At 40.4% G+C, this 11,702-nt stretch overlaps 1 long non-coding RNA gene across 1 annotated transcript; it reads left to right on the top strand.

Annotated features, from left to right (window-relative positions):
• The first annotated feature begins 528 nt into the window (after nucleotides 1–528).
• LOC116534467 lies at nucleotides 529–6,683 on the top strand. The gene is made up of 2 exons (XR_004261736.1): nucleotides 529–943; nucleotides 6,086–6,683. It is a non-coding gene; the product is annotated as an uncharacterized LOC116534467 (long non-coding RNA).
• The last annotated feature ends 5,019 nt before the right edge of the window (nucleotides 6,684–11,702 follow it).

An 11,702-nucleotide genomic window follows, 5' to 3' on the forward strand; every position in this document is an offset into this window, starting at 1 on the left:
CTAGAGTCTTTTCTTTTACTAATGTAGTTTTGAAAAATGTAAAATACGTGACTTTCTATACAGCATTCATGGTTCTATTTTTATCATATTAAACAAATGAAAAAGGTCCATATTTTGAATGCATTCCATTTTCTTAAGTTCACATATGAAAGAAGCACGACACTAGTTATCTATGAATCATTTTTGATAGCAAAAATTCTCTATTGTGAATTCAGAACTGAAGAGTAAGAGAAAATAAGATTGTTACAAGCTGTGATGCAGTTTGCAAAAAAACCAAAATGGTTGATGTGAATCATAGAGACTGGGGCTGGGGTAGGGGCAGGAAAGAGGCCAAGGAGGACTTCTGTGAGGAGGTAATGTACGAGCTGAGATTTGAGTCCTGGGAAGAACCAGGGAAAGATTTGCCTAGGTAAAGAGAACAAAATGTATCAATAGGAGGTGAAAGGAACTTCATTAAGAAAAGGAAGGAGGATACCTTAAACTCCCCTGAATAGGATCTTTCCAACATAGATGGTTTCATATCTCGTGGAGAGTGCTCTTCTATGCAGCAGAACAGCCTAGGTCCTGCAACAGCAACTGGCCATCCCCTAATTCTAGATGCTACAAGCCACTAGGTTCATTTCTCACTCACTCTCCGTGGCCATTGCAGGTTGCTAAGGGCTCTGCTCTGCATCCTCTTCTCTTCAGGACCCAAGCGGACAGAGTAGTCAGTATCCGGAACACAGTGGTTTTGGTGACAAAGCAAAAAGAGAACGCATGGCTAATTGCATACCGGCTTTTAAAGGTTCCGAACACTTCCACTCGCACTTCATTGGCCAAAGCTGTGACTTATGTCAGCAAAGAAGTGTAATTCTCCAGTTTGCCCGGAAGAGGAGTAGAACTGGAATGTGGATGAACATTCCAGTAACATTACCTAGAGGGGGTCCGTGAGCAACCTGGAATTGTATGTACGTGTGTATGTGTGTGTGTGTGTAGGTATGTGTATGTCTCTGGGGAGAAGGTCCATTTCTTTAATCAGATATTCAAGGGATCTGTGACACGACAACAATTAAAAACCACTGGACCAGTTGAAAACTATCATGTAAACAGATAATTGCTATACAAGGCAATTTGCAGTATGAGTGAGAGACTGAAATGAAATGAGTGAGAGAGCTTCTCTGTGTGTGTGTGTGTGTGCCCGCACACACATGCATGCTCACACGGGATGACAAGGAAAAAGCTGAGCAAATGTGTAGACTGAAATGTAGAAAGCAGCATTCAGAGAGTGATGGATTAAAGACACAAAAGCGTGAGGGGACATGCCTGATGTAATGAGGTCCCTGAAGATGCCTGAGGAGATGGTGTCCAATATTCTATAACTTCAGGGATTAGAAGAGATTACTCTTTGACTTAGAAGAAGGGGCGGGAGAAGCTAGTTGTCCTCATGGGTCAGTTTGCTGATGGAGGGGAAGAAGAGGAGCTCTATTTTGTCTGTGATATATGAGTAAAGTCATCCACTTAGAATGAGGGGATTGTAGAGCATGTTAATAGTTTGGAACAGCTGTAAGGGAAATCTGAACCTGAGCTGACTGGGGACAAATAAAAAGACCGCCAGTAGCACAGAAGGCCAAGCTGATGCTGGAGAACATAGATTTGTCAGAGTGCCAGTAAATGGAGTTGTGTGATTTTGCTCTGTCCATGCTCAGCTGCCTGGAAGCAGGAGCTGAGAAAGTTAGTGGTTGGATTGATCCAGGGCTGGGGATTGGCAGGGCAGGTGCAGCAAAACGTTTTACTGATAATTTGAAGTTCAAGAGTCTAACAGGCAAAAAGAACTAATTTTCCCTCTAATTTTAAAAAATAAGTTGGTAAATAATGGTGATAATGGTGAGAACAAGCTCTATATGTAGCTATAACCTATAGTTATCCTTGGTGAGTTGCCCTTCTTGCTCCTTGTACAACTTGTCTTTGGAGTTCATAACTGATGTAACTACTGTAACTGGCTAAGGATAAGTAGCATAGCTTATTTCTTATTGCTTAGGTAAAATTAATCATGCTTCAGCCACATGAGATTTTTTTTTTAATGTTCCTAATACTCCCTTATTCCTCTGGTAAAATCTGGCAGAAGGAAGGTAAGAGAAAAAAAATTAAAACCCTAAAAACGTAATTACGCACTCAGAGAAAGTATTGCTTAGCTAAGCATCTTGCTATTAATTAGCACGTTGTAAATTTTGCTGCCTTGGCTGATACTAAGTCATTGCATTTAGGAGAGCCATTAAAAGAAAACAAAAGAAAAACATCTGGAGTAGCTTAGCTCCAAAGCAGACCTCAGGCTGAAATAGCATTGTGTTGCATTTCTCTTTTTCCAATTGCCTGCCAAATCCCCCAACTTCCCCATTTCTGTGAGGTTACATCATAAGCATTTGATAAAAATAGTGTTGCTCTTCATAAAGACTGCGTATGCACACTGAAGGCAAACACAGCCCTGATAGTCATGCCGGGTTACTGAATGACATTCCTTAAGCTCTGTCCTTTTATTTTCTGTTTCTTCAGAACAGGGGTTTCATCTCTTATATATTTTTTGATGACTGGCAGGTGAGGTGAGCAAGCCAAGTGCGATCATTTAGAATTGCATTTGGGGCAATTCTTCCTCAATACAAAGGATTTAGCAGGAGGCAACCATGTTAAAATTCTAAAAGGAGATTATTGCTGCAAATGGCTTTTCCCCAGTAGACCCTCTCTCAGAATTTCAGTTGTTGATAACTAGCAGGTTTTATCTCTAGGAACTAAGATCATTTTCTCATCACTTCTGGCCTGCCAACTTGTAGACTGTCTTCAGCTGAAGCAGTGCTGCCAGAAGGAATAACTGAAGAAGTTACTCAACTCTATTTATTTTAGAGTATGATAATTTGAGGGAAAATTAAAATTGTCAGTTTTCCATTACACCCTCAAGCTCTCAGTGCTGGTTATCTCATCAGAACTAAAAAAACATACTTTGGCGGAAAATTGTGTAAACAGATGGAAAAGCCGAGAAAAATAAGGAACTAATGTCTCATCAAGGGCCACATAATATGTTTAGGGCAGAGCTGAACACCTGAACATCCTTCCTGATCTGACCGGAGGACTTCCTGCTCTAGTTCCGGGACAGGGAGATGTGTAGATGCTGAATATCTGAAGTAAACACTGGGCAGAGGTCTGATTATCTAAGGGGCAAGGACAATAGATTTTTAAATGTTCACACATTGATCTGCAATGATCTGTACCACAGGCCTAGAGACTTTGAGCCCTCTGAGGGCAAGGACGATGTAGAGTTCATCTTTGTATACCTGGCCCCAAGCCCAGTGGCTGGCATAGGACTAGAAATCCATTGAACATTTAAGAAATTCTGAATAAATCCAGATCTTTTAAAAATATTGTTAGATAACCACATTTCTCTACTCGAAATGCTGCAATAGCTTCTCGTTTCACTCAAAGTCAAAGTCAAAGCCTGGATGGATCTGGTCCTTTCTGCCTCTGTGGTTGGTATCTCTTCCTCTCCCTTCCAGATTCTGGCCCCCACCCACCCTCTGGTGGCTCCTTGTCCGCAGGAGGCAGCTCCCTTTGCACCGGCTGTTCTTTATGCCAGGACTCCTACTCTACATACCTAAAGGCTGCCTCGCTTATTTTCTTTAAGACTTTGTTCAAATGTCACTTTTCATTTAGTAATAGTTCTACTGTCCTTTACAAAAACTGCAGCTCTCTTACACCCCCCGGCCATTCACACTGGCGATCCTGCTTAGCCGGCTCCATCATTCATAACGCTTACCACTTTCTAACTCCAACTTACCATAACATTTACTATTATTACATTTATGTTTGGTTGTCTTTCTCCTCCTAACAAGGGCAAGGATTTTTGTCATTTCTTTTCACTGTATTCCCAGTGTTTCAGCCAGTGTCGGACATATAGGGGATGATTTGTAAATGTTGTATGAATAAATGAACAAAGTTGGATTAGTGAAGCGAGTGGATGTGTCTCATAGTGAAGGAGATGCACTCTTACCCAGGTGTAAAGGTTAAAGGGACCATCAGTTTTGGTAAATTTATAGAGGTGTATACTCACTTTCATATTCAAAAGCCCTTGTAATTCAGGATAAGCTTTGTCAACCTCCCTACGACTTCCAAACTGTTAAATGTGAAGTTCTCTTGGTAAGAATCTGTGGTTCAATTCCTGATGAATTCAAACAATGAACATATGTGTGGATTGGTATTTCCCAATGTAGACTTATGAGGCCCCTACATTAGGAACACTTGTTAAGTACTGTTTTCCAATTCCCCAGCCCTATCCAGTTTACTGAGTGATTGCTAAGAATTAGATCTCCAGGTGACTCAAATGCATGCTACAATTTGAGAATTATCAGTATATAAAAATTTGCCAAAAGCGATGAGACTTTAATAAAATAGGATTTCCCCTCCTGTGGTATAATTGTTACATAGGATGTTGATGAGGTTGCAGTTAGAAAATAAAGTGTTCCTTGAAATAATAAGGTAATACTGAATTAAATGAACGTTTAATAAGCTGACATCATTGTGTATTCCCAAGAGCAGGCTAAGGTATGTAGCATCGCAGATTTATTCCATCATGGACATCTCTTTTTAGGCAACTCATTAGCTTTTGGGGAGAGGCGGGTTTTCTTCTCTTTAAAGAAAAAGTCTGAGCACTTCCATTATACATAATCTCTAATATTTATTCCTGATTTTAACACTCTATAATTCTCTATCTTGTCAATTCCCCTTAGTTTATAATCTAGTTGCAGCTTTTTATACATAAGAAAAAATATAAAATAGTATTCCTATATTTCATGGTTTCTAGGACTCATCCTTGCAAATAAGTCTTTGCATTTGTGTGTATGAGACATGCACGCGAGCGCGCGCACACACACACACACAGAGAGAGAGACAGAGAGAGAGGAGAGAGAGAGAGAGAGAGAGAGAGAGATTGTGAATGAGAATACGATAAATGCCAGTTAAGAAAGGTGACACAAAGAAGCCTGTATATAGTGCACTTAAATAAGGGAATCTGCTTTTTAAAGTAAAATTCGGTGGATTTGTAAATGAGGGTTTTGCCTTTCATGTAAAGTGGTATATGTTAGTGATATACACATATAAATATCCCACTGGGTATAAGCACATGTGGGGCCTGGTTTTTCTGTATTGATTACCATTAATCTATTCCTTATGTAGCTTTCCATTGTTGTGGCATGGCCCATGGAAACAAGATAGGTATGTGCCTGGAATAAACAGCCTTTTTCCTTTCTGAAAACCGTGCGAGGTCTACAGCACATTACATCCTTCTGTGTAATGGAAGTATCCACACATGGGCAATTGCTGTCTACAGACGTAATGAAGCAAGTGGGAGGTAATGAGAAGTGACTGTTACGCCATCCCCAGAGCCCCCTTTCTCCCACCACACAATTACACTGTGACCCTAGAGAAACCAAGAAGACGGTAACATTCTCACCTTCCGTAATGGTCTTAAAATTAGCCCTAGCTTACCAGGGATAACTAAAATGCAGCATTATTCATTTGGCAGTCCAGAGGATGTCCAAGGAAATACATGTTTATAATATGGGAGGCAGCTCTATATACAATCAGACACTGTCTCCTCAGAGTGGACTTGGCCTCTTGCCTGAAAGATGCCAGCACACTATGACGGTCCTTTCCTGTTTTCCCTTGGCATGTGTTTTTTGGGGGGAGAGCTGTTGCTGCATTTGTTAACAAGAGTGTCCAGGGGGGAGGTTGGTGGTCAGAGCCACATTTCTATTGGAGGAATATATGTTAAGGCTTTAAAAGAAAAATAAAGCTCCTTTAAATAATGATTATAAGTGCAGCGATAGCAATGCATTACCCATTTTATTTCTGAGTTTTGTTTCAGGGAGAGCATTAAATTTAGTAACCAATTTTATATGACTTATGCTTGTGGTGAGAGGGAGATGTCAAGGTTGAGGAAATGGTAGAGGGTTGCCCGCTGAGTCAACTTTTAGAAAGAGAGAGCGAGCGCGAGCGCATACAAAAAATGCAAAAAGGTGTAAGACTTAAAATTCTTTTCTTTGTCTTCATTTTGCTGTTATAGCTGAGGCTTGCCCACATTCTGGGGGAAGTCTGCCAATTGCTCCCTGAATGGTGAATGGAAACAAGCTGGTCTGCTGTGTTGCTTGGCAAAGATAGAATAGCAGCACAGGCTTGCTGCTGGCTGGATGACACCATTTTCCACTCCTCTGCTCCTCTGCCTGCAGGAAGCCCCCAGGTGGCATTAGGGAGAATTAGCGTGTAAATTACAGGGCCTGCTAATTTCTCACCACTTCATTAGTTGACAGTTCAGTGAAAGAGCTCCCCTGCCATTCACCTCGTCTGTGGCACTGACACTTCTCATCAGCAGAGGCAGAGTTCAGTCGTGTTGTGTTGACGTGCTTGTGACTTTTCAGTTCCCCTCCGAAGGTGTGTGCTGGTTTATTCTCTGACTCTGTTACTAGCAATTACGTCCTTGGGTGTCCCTGCAACATCTACCTCAAATCTTCTTTTGGTTCAAACTTAATTGTCGCCAGGAAAAGGGAGAAATTTCTCTTGATTTTGTCCATACCTTTTTACAGAATGGTTTCAAAATATGCCCCAACGAAAGGAAAAATAAAAATAATACACTTTATAAAAATAAACTCTTCTTCATAATTTTCTTCATAGCTAGTATTTTTTGAGTGCTTATTCTGTGCCAGGCATTGTTCTAAGTACTCCACAGTCTGTTAAGGCGTGTGTGTGTGTGTTTTTAATTCAGGAGGAATCTGAGGCACAGAGAGGTTAGGTTTATTGCCTAGGACACACAGCATTTGAATATTGGAAGTTTGGATCCACAACCCACACTCTTGAGTACTGGAGCATTTTGCCTTACTTAGGCAATTACTTAGTTAATTCTTGAATTAATTCAACAAACTTTAATGAAGTACCAGCTATATATAACTTATTATGCCAGAATTTCTTAGCCTATCAATCCTTCCGTTTCTATTGGTGAGGAGCTGTTTGTTGAGTACTTCCTATCTCTCCAGGAGTATGCTCATGTAGGTACAAGAGAATGCAGGGTGGGACCTTACCATCAGAAAATTTAAGTACATGTATATAGTTGACAAACTTTTCTCTCCAAAGGGCCAGATACAAAATACTTTTTGCTTTGGAGGTCACGTGGTCTCTGTCCCAACAATCATGAAGCAGCTGCAAATATTATCCAAATGCATTAGTACGTCTATTCTGATAAAACTTTACAAAAAATTAGTACCAGACCATATTTGGTCCACGAACTGCCTGCTCTGGAGAATAGAAGAAGCCAGAAGAAACATACTGGACGGTAAACACTGACAGTGCAGTGAGAAGGGAGCTTCTCCGTTACTGCCTATGTGTTCTTGTGCGTTCTTCCCTCACGAACCGGAAGCTTGTGCATTCTTCCCTCACGAACCGGAAGTATTTGATATACACTTGTGAGGTTGTTAGGTGGGTTTCACTAACTGCCATAAATTTTATTACTATGTCTGGTAGGCAAGTTGGTTACCTAATGTCCATTTTCCCCTCTTTCCTTGTTAACAGAACCCGGGTTTTGTTTGGTGCCACTGCAGGTTCAGCCCCAAGCAATGGCTCATAGTTGATAACAATGTCTCCATAATTGTGTTCTCAGTTTCCCTGCCTCTTTTGCAGTTGACGGTGGTCATGTGGCCTAGTTCTGAACAATTAGAAGTAGGTTTGCCGGCTGGGTAAAGTCAGGAGGGCTGTTGGGAAGCCTTTTGCTTGTCTGATCAAAGGAACAGACAAGTTAATGTCACACCTCCCTCATATTTTGTTGCCACAAGTTTAAACATGAACGTGAGCTGGAACAGACGTCTTGGGGCCTTGAGGGAGCAAGCCAGCATGTTACAGATAGAGAATGAGGACAGAGAAAAAGAGCCTGGGCCTCTGATGACACCAGGGAGCTACTACATGGGTGCTGCTGCCACCCTCCAGCCTTCTAATTTTAAGAGTTTACTAAATTTTTTAATTGATTTAAGTCATTGTTAGTTGAATAACAAATGTATCTTTAAAAACATTTCGGGAAAAGTTAACTAGAAATTACTTACTTCTAGAAATTTCCCATCATCTTAGCTATTTCAGAAAATTGTACTAAATCAAATGAGAATTGTTTCTAATTCCTTTCACTTTCTTAGTAATCTCTTTCTTCACAATATAATACTAAGGAGAAAAAAGTACATTAGAGATAAATATTAGCCTATATTTCATTTGAGTATTATCATAAATGTCTTAAAGTAAGAACAACGGGTTAAAAGTGGTTGTGTCTGGGTAATTGACACTAGCTGTTGGAATTAGGAGTGCGTTTTTTGTTTTGCTTTATTTTTCTAACTTTTCTATAGAAAATATATAAATGAAAAAAATTAAAATCATACTAAAAAAATCAAACCAATTTTATTTTTAACGCAAGTTGCTTTTCTGACTTATAGTATTTCCCTAACATAGTTTTTCCTTTGGCTAAGCTCACTTCTTTTTAGTTTTGTTTCCTATACTGTTTTTTTGCTCATTAGTTGTGTACTATGCCTGCCTGCCTGCCTTTCCTTTCCCTTCCCTTCCCCTTCCTCCCTCCCTCCTTCCCTTCTGATCTGGGTTGGCTGTATCCTCACTCAAATCTCATCTTGAATTATAACTCCCACAATACCCATGTGTCATGAGAGGAACCGGGTGGGAGCTGATTGAATTATGGGGATGGGTCTTTCCTGCACTGCTCTTGTGATAGTAAGTGAGTCTCATGAGATCTAATGGTTTTAAAAAGAGTTCCCCTGCGTAAGTTCTCTCTCTTTTTGCCTGTTGCCATTTAAGACATGCCTTTACTCCTACTTGCCTTCTGCCATGATTGTGAGGCATCCCCAGCCACGTGGAACTAACTGTAAGTCGAATTAAACCTCTTTCTTTTGTAAATTGCCCAATCTTGGGCATGTTTTTATCGGCAGCATGAAAATGACTAATACTCCTTCCTTCCATTCTCCCTCCCTCCCACCTCCTCTCTCCTTCCTTCCCTTCCTCCATCCTTCCTTCTGTCCCTCCCTTCTTCCTTCCCTCTCTCCTTTCCTTCCTTCTTTCCTTCCTTCCCTCTTTCCTTTTTCCTTTCTTTCTTCCAACAAGTTACTGCTTTGCCACTCAGTCTGGAGTGCAGTTGTGTGAACACTACTTATCATAGCCTTGACCTCTGCACTCAAGCCATTCTTCCACCTAAGCCTTCCAAGTAGCTAGGACTGCATGTGCCCACCACGACACCTGGCTAATTTTTGTATTTTTAGTACAGACAGGGTCCTGTCATGTTGCCCAGGCTAGTCTTGAACTCCTGGGCTCAGGTGATCCTCCTGCCTTGGCCTTCTAAATTATTGGGATTACAGGCATGAGCCACCACACTTGGCCTATATACTTTCTACACCTTCTTTTTTCATTTGAATGCATTCTGTCTTATGATGTTGCAAATTTCAACTTTGTTCTTGAAGTTTGAACCTTATGTTACTAAGTTTCATCAAACCATCATCTTCATTCATTTAATAAATGTTGTTGGTGGCAGCCACTATACTATGTGCTATAGAATTAGGAGGAATGACGGCCATAGCACCCTGAACACACCCGATCTCGTCAGAATTAGGAAGAATGAACATTGGAAACTTTGTGCTCTTCTCTGTTTCTCCTCTTTCTTTTGGGCTGACACACATCTCATTCTGTTACACCCAGTATAAATGCAATTTCCTTCATAAAACCTGACGTTGTCAACTCAATGAACTATTCACCCACTCCTCTACATTTCTATTACACTATTGTTTCTAGCTCTCTTTATTTTCTTATTTGATGGTATTTGATAATATATGTGTTTATGGGTGTATGTTCTGGTCTAGACTATGGGTTTATTTAGGAGGGCTACCGTGTCACTTTAATCTTTGCCCAGTGTCCAGCCCTGTGTTGCTCCTTTAGGCAGCCACATCAATATCTGTAGTAAAAACCAAAAGCCACATAAATTGCATGCTCAGAAACGAGCTTTCTCTGAATAGTGTCTTGAACCTGACCTGTATTTTGTCACACCGTATCTCAATTGTCAGTCACTTCTCTCAGATCTCAGTGCCATTTCTTGCTGTCCTTTATCTTCTCCCTTCTTTCAGGTATACCTCACCCATTGTCTCTTCTAGGCTTTCTCAATTGTGCCCCATCCCCAGCTTTATTGTTTTGACACAGTTTGGCTGGGAGTTTCAGATCCTGGAGAGAGATCTGGAGACCGATTTTATTTTACACTTAGCAAGCTCTCAATTGTTAGTCTATTCAACAAATAGGTGGGTGGGCAAGTGAACGTTCAGAGAAAACAAACATTTAAAAACTTGATGCTTTTTATAGTAAGTTTATAAAAAAAACTTATTATTGCGAAAGGCAATAAAAAACAGTGCCATTGGCTGTTGGTGATAGTTATTGGAATGTGGGGAGGCACATGATGTAGGCCTGAAAAACGCCACGGTGGCACGTGGCCAGCACACTCCTGGTCACCCAGTCCTTCTGTGCCACCATTCTTGTTGATACAGTAATCCTCTTTAAATAAGGGGGAAATAAGAGAAACACAACTCTTTGAACTCAAGTTAGATCAGGAAATTGAGGCAATTTCTGGAATGTCAAGAGTAAAAATAAGAAAGGAAGAATTAATCCTGCTAGCCCAAAATGAGAAGCTGTCACCATCAAAGCTGTAACTCTCTAAATGAATATAACACCTCTGAAAACTCTCACAACTGTGCCAAGTATTTACATGTTCTCTCTGAATGTGGCATCTACAGCAAGTGGTTTTGGTCGTGAAGCACACCATCTGTGTGATTACCCACCCCTTGCTAGAGTACTCTGAACTCAGCAGTTGTACAACAGATGCATTTAAATATACAGTATTCCTCTTCTCATAGTTCAGAATGGGTGTTAGAAACTGAGGCAAAACAACCAGCTTCCTTGAAAACTCAGACTCCATCTGACATTTTTCCAGACACCTTTTGTAACCATGCTTCATGCTATCCTGAAAGATAACAACATTATGGTAATAGATTTACAGATAGTTAAACAGGTCAGCCTGACCCAGAACATCAGCAGCTGCTGTCATCATCATTAATGAGTCAGTTAATCCAGAAGGTGAAACCAGATAACTGTTTGGTTTTCATTCAGATGAAGATCTGTGTAGTCATGGGAAAAAACAAAGGTATAGGAGTCAGATTATAAGCAGTCCAGATAGATGAAAAAAAATGTTTTTACTATAATTCATTACTATGATGTATTAGTAGATGTGTCTTTGAAAAGACAACACGAGACTAGATAGTTTTTGAGGAATTTATACAAGTAAGAATGAAGGATTGAATTCCAACCCCCTCTTTTATGTTTGTTTAAATACTCCACATGCATTCACCAAGGTGTGGTGTTTTATTCAGGGATTAAATTATCCTAAATGCAGGACTGAGATCTAAAGTTGCATTCATCAGAATGTGCATCTTAGTAAAAGCTGTTGAGCCCTTCTGAATCATGACCTCTCTTGCCTCCAATTGATTCAGTAACATCATGTTCTTTCAGTTGGTCATATGCCATGCTGAATGAGAGATGGACATTGTTACATAAATAGCACAGGTGTGTGTGTGTGTGTGTGTGTGTGTGTGTGTGTGTGTGTGTGTGTGTGT

This window comes from Sapajus apella, unplaced genomic scaffold (genome assembly GCF_009761245.1).
Source record: "Sapajus apella isolate SASKATOON/1434 unplaced genomic scaffold, GSC_monkey_1.0 scaffold87, whole genome shotgun sequence".
Lineage (NCBI taxonomy): Eukaryota > Metazoa > Chordata > Mammalia > Primates > Cebidae > Sapajus > Sapajus apella.